The sequence below is a fragment of the Zootoca vivipara genome, chromosome 7, assembly GCF_965207765.1.
Source record: "Zootoca vivipara chromosome 7, rZooViv2.hap1.1, whole genome shotgun sequence".
NCBI classification, from domain to species: Eukaryota; Metazoa; Chordata; class Lepidosauria; order Squamata; family Lacertidae; genus Zootoca; species Zootoca vivipara.
The window spans coordinates 29,467,849-29,491,844 of record NC_142590.1 but is presented as its reverse complement, the minus strand read 5'-3'; the positions used below and the strand labels follow the sequence as shown (position 1 = coordinate 29,491,844).

Genomic DNA, 23,996 nt, shown 5'->3' with positions numbered 1-23,996 from the left:
CTGATACAACTATACTGCTTAAGTGTACATTGTTTCTTTTTCGAAGGAGGAGAATGGGAACCTCTCATGCACTGCCCATGTGACCTCCTGGGTACCACTCATGTGACTTCCTAGGCACTGCCACTAGGTTTAGCATCCACCAGCCATGTGTGAATGGTTGTACTAAAGTCAGGAGGAGTGGGACTGTCTCTCCCTCTACTCAGGCATGTAGCAAGGGAGGGGCGAAGGCAGCAGGCCACCCCTAGCTCCACTCTGGCGGGGGAAGTGCGGGGGCAGCAGCTCCTGGCCCACCCCCACCCCCTGGCCCACCCCTCACCTCCTCCGCCTGAGCAGGAAGAAAAAGAGTGTGTTGCCGCCACCCAGCAACCTGCTCCGTAGCACACTCTGCTTCGGAGCGCACCGGCCGAGCAGAGCAGCAATGCCAACCCGGATGTGCGGACATGCGCAGTCCGTCCTGGCGCGCGCATCGTGACGTCAGGACGCATGCGTCAGAACACATGCGCACTGCAGAGCGACGCTCCGCCCCCAGGGGGTGCCGCCCCAGGCAGCCAAGTGGCACCGTTCGCCACTGCCTCTACTTTTCCCACCCCAAATATATTCTGGCTTTTCCTCCAATCTAGAGAAAATATGGGGTGCATGAGAGGACAGAGAGGAAATGTTCCATTGTGAAGCAGAAGTCATTCCGTGAATGGGATGTTTGAGCATATATATTTTTAAAAACATTATTCTTATAACCATTGCTGTTATTGGCATAAGCAAATCTGACCTTTCTAAGCCAAATTTAATTTTTTTAAAGGACGAAAAAATTATATAAGGACAGTGAATATCTATCCTAAAATAGTCCTCTTCACTTCTTACAATATATTCAGAGCATATTAATCAACAACATGCTTCTTAATAAATCAAAGTCTTGAAACGCATAACACAAATCAATTCTGGGACCCAAGGGCTTAAATTTATTCTTCATTTTTTATCATAATTTACAATGCTATTGAATGCTGCATGGTTTGAGGGAAGCAGTAAACTGCAGGGTTTATAGATTGGGAATTTTGGAACCTTTGTAAACAAGTTTGTTTTTCTCATCTTGTCCAGAACAGATATTCTTGAAAGCAATCAGGCATTCATTCTGTGGTTTCATTACTACCTGGGTTAATTATGCACAACCAAATAACCACCGGCAAAGATACCTCTCAAGCATTACAAAACAATGTTTGAGGAATGCACTGGAAGTTTGTGAAAGGTCCAGATATAACTGAAATGCTGTTGTTATTACTATTATTTTAAATAGGAAGAAAGAAAACTTTACTGGACAAGCAATGATTGGTAAATATTGACTTGCCAGTGAAAAAAGCTATGTTCAAATAAGTTCTACATTTTTGTTCTTTCAGGAGTTCTGTGCTGCTCAGATGCTCTGCCTGAGACACATGAAAAGGCATAAACACATTGATTGGCTCCCTCCATTCAAAGGGATGGTAAAGCCATTACAGCCAAATGCCATTGGACTTAAGGCATTAATGGGACTAATGGAATTCAGATACAATTTTAACAGTGTACAGCAAATTATTAACATCATATTTTTATTTGATGGCAATGGTGTATTGTTTGCATCCTCCTTGTTCCCACTAAATGTCTCAATGCCAGGAAATCATGAAATATTCCATATGGATTAATACAAATACAGTTTTCTACATGATGTCAGAAGTTACCAAGGGACGGCTTGGGCACTTGCTACCTATCATGGATAGAGCTTTTCCATCATTTGAAGAACTCCCTGTTAAATAATGTGTTTGCCATCATATGGCATACCACAGTATATCTATTTTTCATTCACTGAACCTGTATATTAAGTAGACTAAAAGCCTAAATCTGTGCCAAGGCAGTCAAGTTTAAGCCTATTGGATTCATCATGGTTAGATGCTCTTCAGAGAATATGACTGAGGGGCGACAGTGCACAGGTTGGGTGACATATGTATAGATTTATAAGAATCATTCTTCTAAATGTATGTGGAAGCCTATGAAATTGATTGATTGTGGCCATGAGTGGTTAAACAAAAGCCAAAACTTCAAGGACAAGTGTTTAAAAGGTGCAATAATCTGATGGTTTGATCCAAAGGGTTAAATGATCATAAGATGAGTTATGCATACCCTAGAGGTGTTTGAAAAATTCAATATTTGTGAATTCCAATATGGCCCAAAGTTATCTGTGCACTCTGGAACTTTATAGCATTGCTCAATGGAACTCTGCCTTCCTCTCCTCTCTCCTGCAGCCCCTTACACATATTCAACAACTGCTTCATAGATTTGGGAAACCCTCCAGAGCAGAGTTTGGGGGCATGCAGAAAGAGGATAAGGGGAAGTCATGTTATGCCAGCAGAACTCTACTCATTTAGCACTGGATACAACCCATAGTTATACATTTTGCAGTTCCAAATGTTGCAGACTCAAACCCCGCCACCAACATTTATGAAATAAAATAACATTTACAGTGCAATTCTATAAGTAATTTTTCATTAAAACAGTCTGTCTCAGCTGAGTGGTCAACAATACAATCAAGGACATGGCCTTGGTTACTTTCAGCCCTACAAGAAATGACTTGAGTCTTCTTTCTCACCAGTGCTCCTTGCTCAGTCTCCAGACCCACCTCTTTTGCAATTCCTAGTCTCATGCTATCACGGCATTGGCCTGTTGTTGCCACTGCCATACCGGGAAGGATGGGGATACGTGGTCCATAACTGCTGTTGAGGAGGTATGGGGATGACGATGGACTGCTGGCTTCTAGTCACCCACAACACAGCCTGTATCCTCTGTTAGGCTGCCGCTGAGACGGCCCAATATTTCATTTGTCACCCCCTATAGCCAAGTTAAGAGACCCAGGTGGCGCTGTGGGCTAAACCACTGAGCATAGGGCTTGCTGATCAGAAGGTCGGCGGTTCGAATCCCTGTGATGGGGTGAGCTCCCGTTGCTTGGTCCCAGCTCCTGCCAACCTAGCAGTTCGAAAGCACATCAAAATGCAAGTAGATAAATAGGAACCGCTATAGCGGGAAGGTAAACGGCATTTCCATGTGCTGCTCTGGTTTGCCAGAAGCGGCTTTGTCATGCTGGCCACATGACCTGGAAGCTATACGCCGGCTCCCTCGGCCAATAATGTGAGATGAGCGCGCAACCCCAGAGTCGGTCACGACTGGCCCTAATGGTCAGGGGTCCCTTTACCCTTTACCTTATAGCCAAGTTATCAGCTATCTGGTAATAAACATTACACTCATTTCACTGAATGCCCATATTCACTTAAATGGAGCTTCTACTGGAGTAGTTCTTGATAGACTCTGTCCAAAGTTTCTGTAGTCAGTTTTCCTCCACAATCACAAGAGAGACGGTTAAGGCAAAAGGATGAAATTCAGCCTGATTCCTTCCAGAATAAACCTGGACACCAGGTCCCCTGTGGCCAAAACCTGTCGGGGGCGAATTTGACAGCTTCAGGCTGGAGGCCACTGAGGGGCCGTCACAGCATGAAACTGGACAGCCCTGCCTCGGAAGTAAGCAGAGCCAAGGCAGCTGGGGAATACATTGATTCATTGCATCCTGCTGTTCTCCTCTGACAGCGGCTCTCTGCTGGCATAGCCTCTGGGGGAAACTGGAGCTGCCTTTACGTAGTGTAACCCCCGAAGGGAAGCAGTGGTTGAAGTGGCTCACTTAACCCCTCCAAAGCAAGGAAATGAAGGCTTCCTGTAAAACAAATCCCAGCGACATTCACCCTGCTGTGCTCAGCTTGTGTAGAGGTCTCAGCACAGTGGGCAGTCTGACATATATTACCCCTTGTGCTGCTGTGCTGGGTCTCCAGTTATACAGAAGACAAAACAAGTTCACGGCCGCAATGCCTGGATTAATCCTCACCTTGACTTTCTTTCAGGTGGTGCCTTGGATAAAAGTTTTAAATCTATATGGATAAGAATGAGGCTAGCTCTTTAAAAAAAAGCAGAAGACCAGAATAATCATTTGTATCAGGACATGAATATTCACATAGACATAGACATATTTGTTCAAATCTTCAAGCATGTGAACATTGTATTAAAAATTCACTTGGGAATAAATTCTTTATTGCCCACAGAATCCTTTTATATTTGAAAAGGATCCTTTAACACATCAAATACCTGGAGAGGAAAAAGCAGACTGTTATGAGCTTAACCACACACAAAATCACTGTGGTTAGTCTGAACTATGCTTTACTCGAGCAATCCAATTTCAAACCATGGTTTAGGAACTTGTTTTAACAAACCAAAATTAAAAACAACCACAGTTTCATCTTTGGACATAATAAAAAATGAAAGCAGATGATTCCAGTCTTCTCGTTGCTGCGCTGGAGAGGGAATAGCACGGACTGTAGGCTTGTATAGGCAAAATTGTCTGTAACAATTTATTTATTTAGAAAATTTTTGAACACCTATTTTCCAGGAAACCCGCATTTAAAGCATAACTCTGTACATGTCCACTTGGAATTAAGTCCTACTCAGTTCAACAGACTTTCTTTCAGGTAGGTGTGTACAGTACCGCAGTCTTGGAAGATTTGCAAGGCATCCAAAAAGTCTGTTTCTGCTTATGCTAAATACCGTAAATCAGACAAATTAACCACAAGCAGACCAGCCCACACTCTCTTAAAAAGACTTCATTCAGTATGGGTGAATGTACTAGCATGGTCTCAAAGAGCTTGCAAACACCATAGGATTAAAAAATATATAATATCTGTATTGCAAAAATAGCTTGCAGACTCTGTTGTATTGTCTTTTTATTATGCAATAACCACAAGTGACAAGGAGTAATTTATGGTTTTCTCCACATTTGTTTCCATATTTCATTTTCTACTCCTACAGAGGAATGGACAGAGATGCCTAAATGGGAAGCCATTCTGATGCTTTCTGTGTATGTGCTAAACATGTCTTTGACGATTTTCTGCCATTGTTTTGCTTCCAAAGATATTGAATTCTAGCGACTGCCACTTACTGATCTTCCTCGGTGAGCAGCGGTTGCAGCCCAATGCAGCACCTCCCTCGCTGCCTGGATGTGATGCATCATTTTGTGTGTATCACGTCCCCCTTGGCACTGCAGAGGCTCACGGGTTCCCGCCAAACTCACTGATTCAAATGCACCAATCCGCAGTGGCCTCAGGGGGCTTGGCTTGGCGAGTGGACCTGAGGGAGGCAGGCTTCATTCAGGTCCACTTGCCAATAATAAAGCCTACCTGCCCTCCTCATTCAGTCGGCCAGGAGTGTCACCCACCCTTTCCCCACCCTTCATTTAAGCTGTTGCTGCTTTAACCATGCCCAATTCCTATGCCAAGGCTTCCTACATCTGAAATCAACAAAGTTTTGACCATTTTAACCCCCAGTCGGTTGTCTTGTACAGTTATTTCACCCCCTTTAGCAGTTGGGCGTGCAGGGTGGGGGACTCTGTGGCTGGGCATGCAATTTCAGTTTTCAGACCCTAACCAGTAACCCATTCCCCACACCCCACCCCCATTTCTAAATGGTAACTTCAGGCTTCACAAAAGAAATAGCATGATTGGGATGAGTATTTCTCAGGAGGAAAACAATTTGGTTAGCCATAAAGAACAATTCAGCCTCGCTTAGGAAGTTTCATCAGAAGAAAATCTTTCATTTGTAATCTTTCATTTGTACAACATGAAAAGAGGACAACACATTAAAGCTCAACTCAGCTGTGAGCAAAGTATTCCGTCAGCCAGATATCAAGGAAAACTCAAAAATAAAGAAGACGAGGAGCTAGATTAATCAAGTTAGATAATGACAAATTATGGGCATGAATCCATGAGACAGGAGGGAACTGAGCAAATTATGTATCAGCATGTATCTTCTTTCCAATCAAAATTGGAAATGTCTTTATAGGAGCAGCTGGCAGAGAGCATAGGTGCTGCTTCCTTGGATGATGTGGGGAGAGGCAGTGGTAAGGCCAGTGCTGCGCAAGCGCGTGGGCTGACGCAATATAGATGTGTGTCCACCAGTGCACCTATGCAGCCTCCACCTCATAGCCTCCATGCCCAGTTCCCACACCAGAAGTATATAGATGGTTAGGGTATAGTTAGGATATAGGATGGTTAGGATATAGATGGTTAGGGTCCAATGCCTAAGCCAATACCGCTCAACAACCGTAACCAATAAAGTTGTGGCCTTTTCGCCCATTCAAATCTATCTGATGTGTCATGTGTTTTTATTCTCACGGGGAGGGAGGTACATTACCATGCAATGTTGCCATCAAAAAGGGAGCTCCGCACAGCTCATTCCACAAGCTGCTCCCAAATGTTGTTCAAAACACATTTACCCACCTTACGGTATTTGTTTTTGATGCTAGTTAGATGAGATGATTTGACATGCTCCCTTCCTGAAAGCTACCTATCAGCTAGGCTTGCTATGACAGGTAAGTTCCTATCAAATGGATGAGGGTATTAGAAAGACTTGAGCATACTTACTGCCATTTCACACTTGCATACTCATCCCTAGATAACTTCAGCAGGATTATGACATTATCAGGTAATGACTTACAAGTGTGAATGAGTTGGTCAAGATCTCAAACATAAATGATAACAGTTTCACGTAGCAGGCCCAACTCTTTTCCTGTGGAGTCAGTTCACAAATTCATCTTCCCGTGATCAACTGTTGCCGAATTAAGGATCAAGCTCCAAAGTTTGTCTAAGTCTCACAGGAGTGCCTTTGCTAACAACTCCTCCTTCATTTCAGTCTTATGTCTAAGAGTAATTTGAAGTATGTGTCGATTACAGAATCCATTCCATGGATTCAGTGTAAAGCAGAAGCATTTTCTGTACGCTACAAGAAGCGACTGCTCTCCCCCAGAAAAAAGCATGTCGAGCAAGACCTCACAATGGGATGTCACATTTGAGATGTTCTCTACCAAATGTTCCCAACTAAGGAAGCCACAATAATCATGAAATCAACATTGTTCTCAGCCCTAACCAGTCACAGAAACAAAGAAACAAATCATTGGATGAATACAAACGTTAATGCGGCTGACATTTAAAATAGCTGATAAGCTTATCCAGTGGTATTTAATACAGTGAATATATAATTAGAAAATATAATAACTTAAGGGGAGCATTTCTTTATACTCTTTATCTTTCATTCATTTTTCTTAAGTAATATTTTTTTGAGGGGTGGGGGAGAACTTAAGGGGGCCAGCCCCAGCCCTGTATCCTCTTTTCCACAGAGACCAACTGGATGCTTCTGTGAAGCCCACAACCGGCACATTAAGGCAACAGCTCTCCCCCACTGTGGCTGCCTTGTTGCAACTGGTATACAGTGGTACCTCTGGTTAAGAACTTAATTCATTCCGGAGGTCCGTTCTTAACCTGAAACTGTTCTTAACCTGAGGTACCACTTTAGCTAATGGGGCCTCCTGCTGCTGCCGCGCCGCTGCCACACGATTTCTGTTCTCATCCTGAAACAAAGTTCTTAACCCGAGGTACTATTTCTGGGTTAGCGGAGTCTGTAACCTGAAGTGTCTGTAACCTGAAGCGTCTGTAACCTGAAGCGTCTGTAACCTGAGGTACCACTGTATTGCTTTTGAGTCTGGAGGTTCTATTGAGCCATCTTGATTGATGGCCACTGAAGGAACCTGCTCTCAGGGTCGAGGCGTTGAACATGGATGTCTGCAAAAGGGAGCCTGCTTGTGTTTCGCAAAATGGGTTTAGACATGCGGCTGAGACCCTTGCAGGTGGATCAATTTGTCTCTGGGCTTAAAATCTTGAACGTCATCACTAAATTAAATGTATAACCATTTTGATTAGTATCTATTGGTCAGATTTAAACAGGCGACATATATTTTAGATTAACACATTTTAAAGGTGTTATTTGACACATATTTTTAAATACAGTGTCACCTACATTTCCCTTCCCTTCATCACCTCATTATTTGATATATAGCAGCAGCAAAAGATTTCTAGTTCTTATGTGAAATGTAGAGTGGGTTCTCATGAATTAATCTCTTGACCCAGAAGAGAAGATCAAAAAGCTCCATGCTCCGCTGCGATATGGGAAAACTTACTTTCTACCTTCAGGAAAGCAGGACAATCCAAAGGCCAAAAATATATTTAGTTGTAGGCCTTACTCATAACCCACGAGATAATCATTCTTCTTCTGTACATTTCTCCTACACGCCGTTCAAAGCCTACTGCGGCTGGAGCCTTCGTCATTGTGCACTTTCACATTTAAATCTCTTCCTCTGTGAAAGGGTACTGCCAGCATTCCAGGTTTCTCATCTGTATTTCAGACACTACTTAGATCAAAGCAAGGAAAAGGTCAACGCATGAACCTTAGAATTAAGTTGTTTACGCTCCCACATGCGACACACAGAAGCTACAGAGCAAGGACACCCAAGGCAGCATAAACAAATCGAATACCTTTTCCTTCCGTGTTCCCTGAAAACTACTGTTCTTGGTTCCTAATCAGAGTGTTACAGTATATTTTCCAGCCAGAAAGATTCTTTCAAATTCTTTTGTCCATCAATCACAACAAAGAAGTGCTTAGCTGCAAGATAATTGCAAGTTGCCAGACCCACCAAGGGCATCCTCAAGTTCCCAGCTTCTTTGCCTAGACAGTGGCTGGCAATGACATCCATTTTATTAGCTGATGTGTTGTTGTCCTCATCAGATAAAATTATATTGTGCCCCCCCTGCTTTTACAGCTCTGGGCTTTTCCGTTCCTGGACCAGAACTATCAACAACGTAATTGGGAATGGATGCAGGAACAGTTTATGTGGTTTGCAGGCAATGACAACCAGTGTAATAATCATACTTTTATTTGAGAAAAATGGCACATGGTTTATGTTGCAGTTTCTTCCTGTCAAGACATAATTGTAGAGTCATTTTGTTTGTCTGTGTTCCTTCCCCAAGGGTGGGGGTGGGGTGGAGGAAGTAGATAAAGAGAGGGAGAGAGAAGGAGGGAGAGAGGAGTTCCTTCAGAGAAAACATTTAATTGAGAAATGCAAGCCACTTTTTAAAAACCCAATTCTAAAAACCAATCCAGTTTTATATATATATATATATATATAATGCAATTGCAGAGATAGGCAACAACTACCTTCTACATTCATTGTTCTTCACAATGAATTATTCACCTTTCACAAGTATGTATCTTATTTCCACATGCCTGGCTAGATCGTATAAAAACTGAAAGCTAATAAAGAAAACCATTTCTGCGGTATGAAACAACTAGTGTAATAATAATAGTATGAAAGCCCATTTAATTTTCCATTGAAATTCTGTTCTGACATGGTGGATACCTCCTGAATTCCAAAACAGTCAATTTATTACTGTTCTATCGGTATCTTACTACAATATCACCTTGGATATAAGTTGATAAGCTCAGCACTTTTTTGTTTAATCTCATGCTTGCAAAAACTGGCTGGGGATGAATTGTCATACAAGCTTCCATGTCAGTGTCATGGAGGAATAACAATTTAGAAATGGGTTACGATTCTTTCGGTGGAGTGTGGAATGGACCGACAAGAACTCAGGTGATGTCAAAGCATCCATGTCACTCACCCTGAACTAATATTAATAGTGATTTGTTTGCTTTGTGCAACGGATAAGGAATCTCTGAAAGCCAGGCCAACAGCACCTATGCACAGGTCACAATAAGTTCTAAAGATCCATAGCAGAGAATTCCTTCCTCTTTTGCACAAATAGGCTAATTTTCTGCACGTGCAATGATTGTAAGCAGCCACCTTATACTAAATTGGTTGGCATTTGTCTGTCTCGGGAGACAATGGAAGAGTGCGCCTTCAGGGGTTAAGTCAAACTGTAGGAGAGTTATACTGCCTGCTGTGGCTATAGACACTAATATGGGAGATGTATATTTTGTTGCAGCTGGGGCAGAAGAAGGCACCCGTTGTATAGATGCAGGTTTACCATGGCATTTCCCCTCTAAATTATTCAGTCCAAATTACAGTGACTTTGCAAGGTATCAGTCAAAGGCCTTTCCTCCATCTGGTACAATGGATTCCAAGGGAACTAACCAAGGCTCCAGCAATGTGCTGTACTGCTGAGCTACACCATTTTCCAATGGGCTGATTTCTCTTTGTGTACATAGTATGGTAGTCTTCTTGCTCATAGGAAAGAATATGAATCTGTCCACAAGTAGTGCTGAAGGCCAATTTAAATGTTATCGATACCACATTAAGATCACAAGTGGAGCTCACTGTGGTGTGGATGCCAAAAATAAAATGAAAAATCCTTCCAGTAGCACCTTAGAGACCAACTAAGTTTGATATTGGTATGAGCTTCCGTGTGTATTCACACTTCTTCAGATACACTGAAACAGAAGTCTTCAGGCCCTTATATATAGTGAGAGGGTGGGGAGGGGTATTACTTAGAAGGGTGGTGGGAATGGGTGATTGGCTGATAGGAGTGGTAAACCTGTTGACGACTGTTAATGACTGCAATTGGTCTTACAGGAAAAAGCAAGGGGTGAGATGGCTAAAGAAAGCTTTATCATGTATAATGAGATAAGAATCCAATGTCCTTATTCAGACCAGGTCTGTCCATGGTATTAAGCTTGGTAATGAGTTGCAATTCAGCAACTTCTCTTTCCAGTCAGTTTCTGAAATTTTTCTGTAATAAGACAGCTACTTTGAGATCTTGTATAGAATGTCCTGGGAGATTGAAGTGTTCTCCTACTGGTTTCTCTGTCTTGTGATTCCTGATGTCAGATTTATGTCCATTTATCCTTTGGCGTAGGGTTTGGCCTGTTTGTCCAATATAGAGAGCTTAAGGGCATTTGATGGCATACACAATGTTAGAAGATGAGCAATTAAATAGTCCTGGGATGGTATGTTTGATGTTGTTGGGGCCAGTAATGGTGTTGTCCGGGTGTATGTGGCAGCAAAGTATGACAAACTTAGTTGGTCTCTAAGGTGCTACTGGAATGAACTTTTTAAATTTTTTGTATCGACTAGATCAGACCATAGCTGCCAAGTTATCCCCCTTTTTAAGGGAAATTCCCTTATGCTGAATAGGCTTCCTCGTGAGAAAAGGGAAAACTTGGCAGCTATGTGTCAGACCAACACGGCTACCTACCTGTAACTAGTTCTGTGGTGTGGATGACACTGATCATGGGCCCAAATGGGTGTGATCTTTTCTCCACACTATTGTATTGGTTATTACTATTGTATTGGTTATTATACATGCTTCTGGCAGGAAGAGACTAATATATTGGAATGATTCATGGAGTGAAAAGCTTTTTGTTTTCTCTCAGGTAATTCTGGCTAAAGTCAAGATGACAAGACATTGCAGCATATATGGTTAAACCCTCCTGTACCACTATAACCTGTGGTGTGGATGAGGAATAAAATGTTTGAAAGCTACCACAAGGGGGGGGGGAAGCAACTCAATCCATTCCTGCCTGTGTTTTTACCCTGACATGCTAGTTTGTCAGATGCAGGATGTGAGCAACGCAGTATTTTTATCTGTATTCTGAAATCCAGATGAACTGAACTGACAGCATGATTACATTCCCAAGAGCACATTTGCATTAGTTTTCTATGCTCCCAATTCAAAGTTTGAGGGCTTGATGGACAAAATAACATGAGGTCTCTCTATGAGTGGGGATTATGTGGTATGCTGGGACATAGTGTAACTCACTAAAACAATGCAAAGGATCATGACGTGTTAAGTCATATTTCCCCAAGGAATATGGTCTCAAACAATGCGAAAAACAGAAGTCTGTCACTAAGAAAAGATAAATCTGAACACCACAAACATAGTGAACACAGAAGTCTATGTAGGAGACGTTTACAGTTACTAATTGTACAATTACTGTGAGATCTCTTGCTGATAATATAAACAGATGATCTTAATTAATTGAACAGCTTAATTCCAGTGGGTGGAAGTGACAACATCAACACTTTTGATTATCTGCTTCCCATAGGAAACATTGTCTTCTTTTTCTTTTTAAAAATGTAAGGCATCTATCACTAGAAGAAACAGGGTCCTCCTGTGTGAGCTCATGTTTTGTTCCGGGACCTAAAACAGAATTTATGTAACGTGATCAAATTGCCCTTTCACGTCAACCATATTTTTCAACATCACTGTTTTCACAGGCACTTCTATTCAAAGTAAAAACCTGTTGCTGCTGCCTCTCTTATGATGCATGTAATCCAGAAACTAAAGCTAGAAACTAAAGAAAGGAGAGCATTCAGGATCAGGGAGGGTTAAGATAGTGTATTTTCAACATGTTTCCTTAAAAAAAAATAGGGGAGAAAAAATTGGTTGAAATGCCAAAGTTGGTACTGAGCAAGCCAATGTTTGGATTCCAATTCTGCATGTTATTTCCTGTAGTTAATCCCCTCCAAAACACACACAGATTTACACCCCCCCCCCGAAAGTTTGAGGCCTGCTAGAAACATGTTCATAAGCCCCTGGGACATTGCAAGAGCTGCTACCCTTGTTTATCAGAAAAGATTCCTGTGCATCTAAAAGTTACATAATAATAAAAATAAAAAATCCTTCCAGTAGCACCTTAGAGACCAACTAAGTTTGTCATTGGTATGAGCTTTCGTGTGCATTCTTCAGGTATCTGAAGAAGTGTGCATGCACACGAAAGCTCATACCTATGACAAACTTAGTTGGTCTCTAAGATGCTACTGGAAGGAATTTTTTTATTTTGTTTCTACTATGGCTGACCAACACGGCTACCTACCTGTAACTAAAAGTTACATAGTTACATAGTTGCATAAAATGTGACAAGTTCTACTTGGCCATCTCTGAATATCAATGCTGCATTCAAGGGGGGGGGGCAACTTCACAAAATGTAGACCTGTTTCAGGAGAAGGGGAAGGAGTTATTAGACAATGACAAATGTAGCGGTGTGAATGGTTGTCAGAAGTGGAAACAAATATATTATGATTATTTGCTAAGCTTGCCTTTGCTTCCAATTCTCATGGGGTTTTATGACCAACGTACAAAGATTGACCTTTTTTTTTTACACAACTGCAATTTTCTACTTCAAGTTCCTCCAAATATTGTATCAGTAAACCACTCCCTAATTCACATAATGTGGATTCAGAATATGCTGAAGTGGGTCATTGAATGTGTCACCCAGTTGTTCTCAATTCAACACAAAGTTGATCATACCATTGTATTAAGTAAACTTGAGATTGCTCTTCATCTCTCTCGATCTCTCTCTTCTTGAAGCTTTCCCTCCACCAAGGCTTAGAGCAACAAAAGAACTCCAGGAAAAAATGGCACCAAGCAAAGTACAACATATCAGAGATTCCACCCACGACTGACAGCCTGGATCTTAAAAGTCCTTTCCAACAACAGATCTCCCAACACTTCCTCAAGTTGATTTTACTTTTGTTCAGGTCAATCTTCAATCAAGACAGTTCCATAACAGAGAAGAAGCCAACCAATAAATTTCAAGATCCCTCCACACTGAAACACAGTCAGGAATAAATACATGCATTGATGACCTGGAAATAGACCAGCTTTCTCCTACCTGGTGCCCTCCAGGTGTTTTGGACTTCCAATTCCCACTAGCCCCAGCTAGTCAAAAACATCTGGAGGGCACCAGGTTGGAGAAGGCTGAAACAGACTAATTTGTCCATTCAGAACCCAATGTACAGAAGTGCAAACACTTAAAATATTTCCTGCCTCTTCTCAGCTCCCTGCTTCCTGCAACATTTTCTCATGCTAAGCAGTAATTTCTTTATTCTCACGTAACACACATTACAGTTAGCCTGGAGTGCTGCTGAAAAATGGCTCCCCTGTGATAAATGACCTTTGCCTCCTCAGTCTAAACTTATAGAACTGCATCCCATGTGGGATCTCAGCTATTTCAAGGCCCCTGATAACAGCAGCCACTAGAGGCTCAAAACATGACTGCAGGAATCCAAATGATAAGTAGTTGTATACATGGTGATCAGCATGTGAGGCCATTTTCAATGCTTGTTGTGTGTGCTGCAACATTTTCAGAAAAAGTTGGCTTTTGAGCTCTTGACTCTATTTTCTTCTATTCCTTTGTCAGAGAAACAGGTCGCACAAGGCCTTTCATGCCTAATATGCAGAAGGATGAGTTTGCAAGGAAAATACGTTTTGCTTCATAAAGCTCTTTCAGTGCATCCACTTCCAGTGAATAGATTGCCCTTTGCCCGCTGCCCTGACTTTCAGTTTTTTAGAACACACGGCAATGCTATTGAATCTGAAGGAAACGCAAATAGCAGTCATCTGTGGCAGAGACTCAAATCTCTCCTGTGTTGTTGTCATTTGGGGCCCTTCCAGGCTGTCATGATTTTCTGGTGGGACTGAATCACATACCAGCAAATCCAGGCTACACAATTATAGTTGACTGGGAAATATCTGGCAAAAAAAAAATTCCACTTCCCCCAAAGATTGGACTATATAAGGGAAGTGTCAATAAAATGCACCAGAAAGTGTGGAATAATGCTTGCATTGAGGCAATGTCAGCAAAATATTTGCAAACAAATCAAAATGAATGTCTAGAAGCATGCTTAGTGAAATCAAATAAAATCCTGTGGTCTTCTTAAAATGACTGTAAGTAATCTAAGGCGCCATCTGCACTAGACATTTAAAGCCATATCATGCCACTGTAAACAGTCATGGCTCCCCACACCAAAAAAAAAAAGAATAGGGGAACCGTAGTTTGTTGGGTGTGCTGGGAGTTGTTATAAGATCCTTATTGCCCCCAGAGAGCTACAATTCCCAGAGCTCCCTAGGAAGAGGGATTGATTGTTAAACCACTCTGGGAATTGCAGCTCTGTGGGAGTGGAAATTTACTTCTTAAAAAGACAGCTAAAAATTCAGAAAATATCTCTGAGGAGCCAAAGGCCTCCAAGGGAGCTGCTGTGAATACAGCCCTATCCTGAAGATGAGTATAGACGAGAAATTCAGGATGACTATCACAGCCACTGTGTCCCAGCCCCAGACAGAGGCAACAAGTTGCCCCCAAGACTGAGGGGGCCCAGCACATGTTGTGCATTTGTGTCACGTTGTCTGAAGGAGGTCAAGTGCTCTGGAGGAGCTGGCCACCAAAGCTGTGCCACAACTCAGCTCTTGGCCTCCTTCACTCCCTCAACGTTGAGGGGACCAGTCCCCTTCCAACCAATATGCCAAAGACACCTTGACCTCCTAGAGTTGGCACACATGGCCCCAGACACCTACTTTACACAGCAGTTGTGCAATGAATGATTCACTCGAGGATGCTGAGAAGGCCCATAATGACACATACATATAAAGGAGTACCTTCCTTAATGTACATTGATCACTCCTTTTAAATTCAAGATCACAGTATCATTCTAAAGAGAGGGATATGTCCAACTTTTTCAAATGTGTGCCTATGATTGGACTAGGAATCAGAGGGTAGTTTCTTAAGGCTAGAATAAAAGCAAGTGGTCTTGGGTAATAAATCCTGGCTCAAAGTGCACAGTTTATCGTAATTTTGCAATTTAGCTGAATGGAACGATGAATTTAATAAAGTTTCTTTGTTTGCTACTATGGATAATATATATCATTTTCTCTTAATAATCAAATTGTGTTAAGGTAGAGACTATGTACCAGATTTGGAATGTAACTGAACAACAAGGAGACTATTTTAAAAATAAGTACTTTTTTTTTTAAGTAACACCACCAAAACAGCATAGATGAATAATAGCGGAACGATGATATTTAGAACAATGTTTTGGATTCCCTTTACTGCTTGCATTTTAACAGCAAGTTTCATGTTCATTTTAACCACCAAAGAAATGAACCTCAGCAACAAAGGCAGACACAGAAACTGTTTAAGTGCTGTGCTGCTCAAAATAAGAAAAAGCTCCATGGATATTACAACCAATAAAACCAGCCATAATGCTTTTCTTCTCCCTTCACTGATGTTAAACACTGCAATAATAAAATGTCCTTACGATTTCCTAAATCTCCTCAATAAGGAGGATATTACCTACTTATTTAATTATTGAATCTCCTGTGACAGAGGAAGCTTTACTCGTAGCAGATCTAAGTCTACTGAATTATTTTCCCTTTCTCATTAAAGTGCTTTTGCTTAATAATAGCTGTAAGACCCACTTGACAATAGAAAAGCAATGACAAATACTGGCAGAAAGTTGGGGTTGATAAGGGGCAGGTGTTATTTGGTATTTATTTAGCAGAACTACACAATTTGTGGGGACCCAGGTGGTGCTGTGGGTTAAACCACTGAGCCTAGGGCTTGCTGATCAGAAGATCGGCGGTTCGTATCCCTGTGACGGGGTGAGCTCCCATTGTTTGGTCCCAGCTCCTGCCCACCTAGCAGTTCGAAAGCATGTCAAAATGCAAGTAGATAAACAGGAACCGCTACAGCGGGAAGGTCCTGTTAGCTAGGGATCATGGGAGTTGTAGGCCAAAACATCTGGAGGGCCACAGTTTGGGGATGCCTGGCCTAGGGCTTGCCGATCAGAAGGTTGGCGGTTCGAATCCCTGTGACGGGGTGAGCTCCTGTTGCTTGGTCCCAGCTCCTGCCAACCTAGCAGTTCGAAAGCACGTCAAAATGCAAGTAGATAAATAGGAACCGCTACAGCGGGAAGGTAAACGGCGTTTCCGTGTGCTGCTCTGGTTTGCCAGAAGCGGCTTTGTCATGCTGGCCACATGACCTGGAAGCTATATGCCGGCTCCCTCGGCCAATAATGCGAGATGAGCGCGCAACCCCAGAGTCGGTCACGACCGGACCTAATGGTCAGGGGTCCCTTTACCTTTACCTTTTTACACAATTTGTGGTCTAGTATGAGTTCCAGATTTTGTGCAACCCTTGGATTACAAGACACTGTTACTGGACCCCTCCCCTGAGTAGAGCCCTCTCCTTTCTACTGGACACTGCACTTTCACCTGGTCACTTTCTGAGTCAAGTCCACACCATTGCCAAGAAGTAGAATGTAAGGCAAGTGTGTGGCTCCTGCTGCTTCTCATTTGAGGTTTCCCCCTACAATCAAGGAGTATATGCCTCACATCATGCCAATAAACATGGGTCACTTTTGCCTGGCAGCGCTGGGGCCCATTTTTGGGGACACCAAAATATCGGGTGAGGTTATGTGTGGGTGCACTGGTGGAGCCAATCCACGAGCAGCACACCTCCCTCCGTGCTGCTCCACCCCTCATGGAAAGCAGTAGGAAAACCACTGCCAGGAAGCTAGTATTGTGGTTCCACTCAACCAGATCAGCTGCTTGTAGTTTGGCTCACCTAAAGGTGGGAAGATGTAGAGAAAGAAACAATGGAGAAGCAGGGCCAGAAGGCTCTTGGGGGAGGTCATTAGTGGTCCATTAATGGAATGTGAGCTTTGGCAGATACACCAAGCCCAAGATAGTCCTCCAGGCATGTAAAATATCTCAGTAGAGACTCTGGTTTGTGGAGGGCAGGGCTGCTAAACCTGCGGGGTAGGGGAGCTCTCATGCACTTCTTGGAGCAGTCTACATGACTGTCAAGCTTTGTTTGACTGTTTATAGGTTTTTTTACATTTCTGCCACTTTATTCCCAAAGGCAGGTCAGAATACATGCCAAAAAGAGGATATAATCTCTTCTGCACGCACACTTAGAATGGCAATATGAATCTGCCAGGGCAATGTAAGCACAAGACATGCTCGCATGAGCCAACTACCTGTTTATACAATAGGAGGTACTCAATGTTCAGCTAATGAGACTTTCCTTTATGCTACGCAGCTGTATAAATAGTTTCAGTTTACATGTTCCACCCCCTTCATATCTATTTCCTAGACTGGGCAAACTGAGACCCCCAATCAGGATATGGCTTTTGTATCCCTTTTGTATTTTAATGTTTTGTTGGAAGCCGCCCAGAGTGGCTGGGGGAACCCGGCCAGATGGGCGGGGTATAAATAATAAATTATTATTATTATTATTAGTAGTAGTAGTAGTAGTAGTAGTGGTAGTAGTATTGTACTCCTATGCTAAACTTCTATCATGCTATGAAGTCTGAACTCTTGGTACAAATATTGCACAATTATTTGGCTCTGCTTTGAAAAAGCTGGGGTGGAGTTCACTGTGGGAGGCCAGTTCTTACTTACCATAATGTGGTTGTTATGGAAATACGATTCTTTCTGCATGCACTGTGGACTGCTTCCGCAATAAGACTGCAGAACCGATATCACGTATTTAACTAAACTTTATGTTAAACATTTATACCACATTGCTCTTGCCTCTGCAATGAGGATAAATATCTAAATTTCAATCATTAAAATATTAGGTTCATGGTGTACATGGAACAAAAAACCACAACCCCTTGATTTTATACTGAGTATGACTCTAGCAAACATGTAATGAACATCTGCACTGTAGGAGGGAATCACACTGAAATTCTCCTCATCTGAATTCCTCCCCAGTTGTTAGGATTCTGAATGATCTGAAATTATTTTTTTTAAGTTGCTTCCCATGCATTAGCAGGTTTTGTTCAGGTCTTTTGGGCATGCAAGCTTTGCGGCAGTTTTTGGTTATGTCTTTTTCTCTCTTGCTTGTGGTTGATGTGCAGAAGCACATCTGGGCCTTGGTTAACGCACTGCAGAAAGAGGAATATTGATGTAATCATTCCATCACATTGAAATTTTCTTTTGTGCACTGGTTTGCAATCAGGGTGCATTGGTAGTTGTGCACACTGGTATAATAAGTAACAGGGAAAGGACGCGAACTGAAAACTATGAGAGGCTGTTCATGTTGCAAGCACTGAAATTTATTTTAAGAAATTGTCCAAGATATACCAGAAAGAGAAAAAGCTGAATGTCGGGCATCTAATATTTGTGGAAAGTGGGTTATAAGAAGTTTTTGGTTTTGTTTTCTTATGTATTTTGTGTTCACATTTTGTATTTTCTTGTTGTGAACCGCCTTGTGATCTTCAGATGAAGGGAAGGATACAAATTTAGTAAATAATAATAAATGAAATTAATCTAGAATGAATCTATGGAAAAATAATAGAATGGAAGGAGGGAAGGGTATACATATCTGCTCATACCTAGACTGTAGCTTTCTGTATCCCAAGTTCAGTACTAAATAAAAATGTCCCCGGAAAGTACATTTGGCATGATAAATATAAAGCTAAATATGCATAGCCAGTGTTGATCACTCAGTTATTCCCATCAGAATAATGGAGAGATGGATACAAATTTCAATTCAAAACCTCTTGCGTAAGATGTGTGAGGATTGTCCTGCTAGAATAATGAGATCCTTAGTTGTCTATAGTGACATTATATATATGCATTGCCCCTCTAGCTTTTCTTCATGTAGATACCTACATGATCACTTCAGCATATCATCCTACAAACACCAAAGACTGCATCTGAATGCACATTGAGAGCAAGGAAACAACATCACTATTAGTTAAGTTTTATTTGTTAAGAATATTTGCATCCTATCTTTCCAGTGGAATATTGCTCAAGGCTGAAAAATAAAAATCATCAGTGTGACAAAATAAAAAAAATACTGTACACAATAATCCATTAAAAAAGAAAGACACACCAGGAATATCACTCACCACATTCATAAACAGCACTAAAAATCCAAACAAATCTACAGTCATACCTCGGTTTAATTACACCTCGGTTTGAGTATTTTCAGTTTAAGTACTCCGCGGACCCATCTGGAACAGATTAATCCACTTTCCATTACTTTCAATGGGAAAGTTCACTTCAGGTTAAGTACGCTTCAGGTTAAGTACAGACTTCCGGAACCAATTACACTCATACCTCGTGTTAAGTACGCTTCAGGTTGTGTACTCCGCGGACCCATCTGGAACACATTAATCCACTTTCCATTACTTTCAATGGGAAAGTTCACTTCAGGTTAAGTACGCTTCAGTTCAGGGCAGTCTTGAGCAGGTTGCACGCCCTGGTGCTGAGGGGCAGAGATCGCTCCGCCGCCCCAGCCCTCAAAGGGTGCAGCATGGTTTCCACACGGCAAAGCCGTGTACCGGCCCAGTGCCCTGGCGCACCGCACCACCGGGGGTCTACCTAGAGCCGGCCCTGCTTCAGTTTAAGTACTCCACGGACCATCTGGAATGGATTAATCAACTTTCCATTACTTTCAATGGGAAAGTTCACTTCAGGTTAAGTACGCTTCAGTTTAAGTACTCCACGGACCGTCTGAAATGGATTAATCCACTTTCCATTACTTTCAACGGGAAAGTTCACTTCAGGTTAAGTACACTTCAGGTTAAGTACAGACTTCCGGAACCAATTGTGTTTGTAAACCGAGGTACCACTATATAAGCAGAAGAACACAAACCTGGCAAACCAAGCTGGCCAAGCCAGTCAAAACAGAAGAGTGTTTTGAAGGATGGCTGTGTTTTGGTTCCCATATTGTTCCAGAAAGTCTGAATTGGATAGGTTCAGCTTTAAATGTGCACTGAATCTCTAGTCATGGTCCAGATGTCGCCATAGCCAAAGTGTCCAGTGCTTAGCAATAAGAAACTGGGGCCTTTGACATAACATAGGAAACTACCTAATACTATCTCAGTTTTGTCTATACTGACTTGTAGTAGCACTCCAGATTTCAGACAGGGTTTTCTCTCAGCTCTATCTGGATATTTTGGGGGGTGGACCTGTGTTCAAGGCAGATGTTCTACCAATGAGATGCAGCTCTCCCTCCAAAGCTGCAAAACACTGCACATTAAAAAGTACTATCAATATCATTAGTAATAGAAGTGAATGGAAGGAGCTGTAGGCAACCAGAGATTACATTACCTAGGCTATATTATTCTGTTTTGGTGAACTCCTTTTTGAATAGATCAATGTCAGCACAATTGTCCTTTTTGTATGAGTGTTATGTGCCAGGGCCAGTGGAATAGCAAAGCATCTGTTCTTCCACTTAAGTGTCCAGGATGTGATTTCAGAAATAATCTTCCCCTTGCTACTTTTTTGAGCGGGCAACAATGTGACCTTGCTGTCTGAGTCATTTCTCTTCCTTTCTCTGAGCAAAGCTTGTATGAGACATTTTCTTTCCAGGCTCCTTGCAAGAAACATATATTAAATAAAGATATATGCTAGTCACTGCTGAAGCTTATGTCCACTCTCAAAATAACTTGTTTAGATGGCTGGCCATGTGAACAGCCTTCATTATGAATAAAGCATCAAAACCGCTGCATATCCACTCGAGCTATTCTTTCAAATTGCAGCACCCATTACATGGCTGCCTTTAAAATAAGCAAAGATTGGATACAACTGTTTGGGAGAAAATAGCCATTTATTGTGGTGTGTGTTTTGGGGGCAAGTTTCATTTTCCTTCTTGCAAAAACAAGATATTTGTGTCTAGGTAACAAATGTGCAACATTAAATCATAACAAAAAGAATTGAGTTCTCACTTTGCCTTGCACAAAACTGTTCTGTACATGTGGATTTAAGCTTGAGTTACATTGCTTTTAACAGGCTGCTCAAATACTGACCATATGTATCTTGCAATGGATATAGTCCTGTAGAGAGGGCTAAAATCCTGATGCAATCAATGAGCGGATGGGGCTTGGGATAGCATGCTCCATCCTTGACCTCCATGAACTATTTGTGTACAATTTGTGTGTGTGTGTGTGTGTGCAAGTTGTGTGTATGCTGTCTTCATGTCATCTATGCCCTACACCAAATGCAGACAACATTACACCCACTCCAAGCATAAAAGGAAAGGAACCCATTAATCATCTCCGCAGTGGTGAAACGACACACATGGAGGAGGCAAAGGTGTTTTTTTAAAATATATATATAATTAATTAAAACCTTGCATAAATCAAACAAGCCGCTGTTTGCATCTCTTTCCAGAAGTCTGCATGGATCTACAGTGGCTATCATAAAGAGTCACTAAAGTACTCAAAAAAGTGAGAGGATCAAACAAGTTACAGCCAATTATTCTCCTGCTATTGCCATACTGCAGGGGGTGGGGGTAAATGTGACCAGATTGAAAGCAGCATGGCCACAATAAACCTTATTCATGACAGTTAGTCTTCCCGAGGAGGAAACTACAGCCAATATAAACCCAATTTAAGAAGGGAGCTAAGCCAGGATGGATGGGGACAGATGATATGGAGGACAGGTGATATACCTGCTGCCCTGTCACAATGAAAAGATGAGGTAGTTTTAGACCTTTTTGACTCAATGGTTGCAGGACTCAGTCCATTAAGAACTATAAAGCATTCTGGATGCAGTAAAGAGTTGCGTATTTTCATTAATATCAATATAAGGAAATCTGTACTGAATCTATTGAAAATAAGTACAGTACAGCCCTGAGCTTCTGTTTTTCTATGTTTATAGTCAGTGATGACATGAATACTCCAAACTCTTACATAGGCTATCATGCAGCTGAAGTGATTCCCATAATATCCCACTCTTTCGAACGTGAAGGCAGATTATTAAGTTTCCTCACCCTCCAAGCAAAACAAAACCAGCAGTTTCCTTCCCACACTATGGGAAGAGTTCAAGGTGAAAGAACAAATTTGTTCCAAACATCTATTGTTTCCTTTGACCTTCCAATATACATAGAACCCGTTACTGCAGCTCCCATTGCCACAGCAATCAGTTTGTATTAGACACTGCCTACTCCACAAGTTGTGTACTCTCTTTTCAAACCGTAGGCTATAATTCTCCAAAGTTCTGATAGGTGGCATGCTCAAGCTGTCGTGGGAGATGGCTAGAGGATGGGGCAAAGAGAAAGGGGATTGGAAATGAGCTTTTAGAAGAATCTATGCATACCCCAAATTAAGCCCCATCTCAAAACAAGAAAAAGGAGTACCTTTAAGTGGATTAGTTAGGAAAAGTTTTGGGCAAACTCCAATTACCTCTCATGCATAGGCTGTGCATTATGGAGGGGGGAAATGGTGTGCTAGTACACATACCTTGATAAATGTAATGTGGGTGCCAGCACAAAATGACTACCATGAGCATCAAAGAAAGAGATGGTGGTACTCGGTACAGTTGCCCAATAACATTGTATACAGCCATTGTATATAGCCAGGCCCTACATTACAGCCACATCTGTTCTAACTCTACATACAGAGACTCTCACCTAAGAGATCTACAGCAAACCTTTTTAGAACTAAAATATCCACCCGATGAAGTTAAACAACAGATCAACAGAGCCAGACTGATACCCAGAGAGAACTTGCTACAAGCCAGACCAAAAAAAGAAAATAACAGAACACCACTAGTAATCACATACAGCTCCCAAGTTAAAACAGTTAAATGCATCATCAGAGATCTACACCTCTCCTAGACAATGACAGTTCTCTTTCTCAAGCTCTGGGAGGAAGACCTTCCATTGCCTACAGACAGCCACCCAATCTTAAACAACTCCTCACCCACAATAATACAACCATCAGACTTAACATGGACACTGGTACCAGAGCCTGCAATAAACCCAGATGCCAACTTTGCTGCCACATACACCCGGACAACACCGTTGCTGGCCCCAACAACATCCAACATACCATCTCAGGACTATTTAATTGCTCATCTTCTAACATTGTGTATGCCATCAAATGCCAATGGTGCCCTTCAGCTCTCTATATTGGACAAACAGGCCAAACCCTACACCAAAGGATAAATGGACATAAATCTGACATCAGGAATCACAAGACAGAGAAACCAGTAGGAGAACACTTCAATCTCCCAGGACATTCTATACAAGATCTCAAAGTAGCTGTCTTATTACAAAAGAATTTTAGAAATAGACTGGAAAGAGAAGTTGCTGAATTGCAACTTATTACCAAGCTTAAAACCATGGAGAGACCTGGTCGGAATAGAGACATTGGATTCTTATCTCATTATACATGATAAAGCTATTTTTAGCCATCTCACCCCTTGCTTTTTCCTGTAAGACCAATTGCAGTCGTTAACAGTCATCAACAGGTTTACCACACCTATCAGCCATTTCCCACCATTCCCACCACCCTTCTGAGTAATACCCCTCCCCATCCTCCCACTATATATAAGGGAAGAAGTGTGCATGCACAT

The 23,996-nt window shown here is 41.9% G+C and overlaps 1 protein-coding gene and 1 long non-coding RNA gene across 6 annotated transcripts in view; one reads left to right on the top strand and one right to left on the bottom strand.

Moving 5' to 3' along the window:
- Nucleotides 1–23,996, bottom strand: part of ADGRL4 (adhesion G protein-coupled receptor L4) — an 89,597-nt gene that overhangs the window by 51,929 nt on the left and 13,672 nt on the right. The gene's annotated exons all lie outside the window — the stretch shown is intronic.
- Nucleotides 1–23,996, top strand: part of LOC148685026 (uncharacterized) — a 65,798-nt gene that overhangs the window by 36,825 nt on the left and 4,977 nt on the right. The gene's annotated exons all lie outside the window — the stretch shown is intronic.